Source organism: Takifugu flavidus, chromosome 10 (assembly GCF_003711565.1).
Source record: "Takifugu flavidus isolate HTHZ2018 chromosome 10, ASM371156v2, whole genome shotgun sequence".
Taxonomy (NCBI): Eukaryota; Metazoa; Chordata; class Actinopteri; order Tetraodontiformes; family Tetraodontidae; genus Takifugu; species Takifugu flavidus.
In genome coordinates this window covers 12372656-12375296 of record NC_079529.1, presented here as the reverse complement: position 1 = coordinate 12375296, position 2641 = coordinate 12372656, and positions in this window count along the sequence as shown.

The following is a 2641-nucleotide window of genomic DNA, read 5'->3' as shown; positions in this document are numbered from 1 at the left end:
ACCAAGAGGACACTAGGGGGAAACCAGGAGGACACCAAGAGGAAACCAGGAGGACACTAGGAGGACACCAGGAGGACACTAGGATGAAACCAGGAGGACACCAGGAGGACTCTAGGGGGAAACCAGGAGGACACTAGGAGGAAACCAGGAGAAAACCAGGAGGACACCAAGAGGACACTGGGGGAAACCAGGAGGACACCAAGAGGACACTAGGGGGAAACCAGGATGACACTAGGAGGAAACCAGGAGGACACCAAGAGGACACTAGGGGGAAACCAGGAGGACACCAAGAGGAAACCAGGAGGACATTAGGAGGACACCAAGAGGAAACCAGGAGGACACTAGGAGGACACCAGGAGGACACTAGGAGGAAACCAGGAGGACACCAGGAGGAGGAAACCAGGGGGACACTAGGAGGACACCAGGAGGAAACCAGGAGGACACCAGGAGGAAACCAGGAGGCACTAGGAGGACACCAGGAGGACACTAGGAGGACACCAAGAGGACACTAGGGGGAAACCAGGAGGACACCAAGAGGACACTAGGAGGAAACCAGGAGCACACCAAGAGGACACTAGGGGGAAACCAGGAGGACACAGGAGGAAACCAGGAGGACACTAGGAGGAAACCAGGAGGACACCAGGAGAAAACCAGGAGGACACCGGGAGGACACCGGGAGGACACCAGGAGGACACTAGGGGGAAACCAGGAGGACACTAGGGGGAAACCAGGAGGACACCAAGAGGACTCTAGGGGGAAACCAGGAGGACACCAAGAGGACACCAAGAGGACACTGGGGGAAACCAGGAGGACACCAAGAGGACACTAGGGGTAAACCAGGAGGAAACCAGGAGGACACTAGGAGGAAACCAGGAGGACACCAAGAGGACACTAGGGGGAACCAGGAGGACACCAGGAGGAAACCAGGAGGACACTAGGAGGACACCAGGAGGACACTAGGATGAAACCAGGAGGACACCAGGAGGACTCTAGGGGGAAACCAGGAGGAAACCAGGAGGACACTAGGAGGAAACCAGGAGAAAACCAGGAGGACACCAAGAGGACACTGGGGGAAACCAGGAGGACACCAAGAGGACACTAGGGGGAAACCAGGAGGACACTAGGAGGAAACCAGGAGGACACCAAGAGGAACACTAGGGGGAAACCAGGAGGACACCAAGAGGAAACCAGGAGGACATTAGGAGGACACCAGGAGGACACTAGGAGGAGGAAACCAGGAGGACACCAGGAGGATACTAGGAGGAAACCAGGAGGACACCAAGAGGACACTAGGGGGAAACCAGGAGGATGCCAGGAGGACGCCAGGATCCTTCAGCTCTTCACAACACTAGAATGACTCTCCAGTTCATTCCTGACCCCCAGTTCAAAAACATCCAGACAACCATTTGAGCGCACAAGGACTTGCAGAATCCGTCTGCACCGACACCGGGGCCACTCAGGAGCCCCCATGAATGCCTGAGTATTTGGTTTTGGTCTGAAGCCAGTGGGTGATGGCTGCTGCAGCAGAGATAAAAAGCTAGAGATGAACAAATGCAGAGGAGAAAGAGCCGCTGCCTCTTGTTGTGGACAATGTCTCTGAGGAGCCATCAAGGCATGTTTCCGGGGGCCTCCCTGTGATGAGGGCCTCCTTTTCTTCTATGTCCCTCCCCCTCATGGCAGCATTATGCGTGTTGTGGCCCCTCACATGCTCTCCCTGTGCCACCCTGCAGAGAATGTCACGGTCGGGAGCAAATCAAAACTTAATTTGATAGTAATCCATCTAATTGAGGAGCCAAATCCGCAGGTAGAGCCTTTGATCTGCTGAGGGCAACGGCCAAGAAAGCTTAGATCTGATTAAGCTACTTACAAGGAGAGAAACGGGCCCCTTTGCCTTCTTACAGGTTTCTAAGTTCTCATTCTCCATGTTGCAGCAGGTAAAGCTGTTGCTAGTGGTTCCTGTTCATGTCTCATTCAGGTTTTGGGCCTCACGCCCCAGGTGTGGCTCAAGTGAACCGGATCTGATCTGCAGGGATTTATGTCCTTATAACCAGTCAATCCGATGGAAAAAACATTTCTGAATTTGGTAAGATATTGATAACATGTTCAGTGCATGTGGATTTCACTAATCCATCAATGACACCACTAACCAACCCACCCTGACAGTGGAAGTGAAGCTCCTCCGTGAGTTGGGGGGCAGAGCAGAGGCAGGGTCCAGGGAAGGCTCAACGGGACACTGAGACCATGATGCACGATGTTGTTCTCAAACATCACAGATGTTCATCTTTAAGGCAAATAAAACTACAACCTGGAAGTTCTAAAGAGAATCGGAAATTAGTGAGAAGTGAATCAGATCAAAAACTGGGAGATCAACTGTCCAACGTGCATGTCCATGGCAGCTAGCATGCTAGCAGCATGTTAGCAGTCCACCAGACGGTCTGTTACTGTGCTGCTAAGGGTCTGTCTGGGTCATCTCATGGTCCTTCTACCTGTGTCCAGTACTGGACTCTACGGATGTAGAGAATTCCTAGTCTGGACACTCTGGGTGGTGCAGCGTCTCTTGGAGAGAATCTCTTGTTGAGTCTCCTCAGCCTGTGGAGGGAGAAGAGCAACTGTCTGGATGTTTTATTGGTGTTTTATGGGA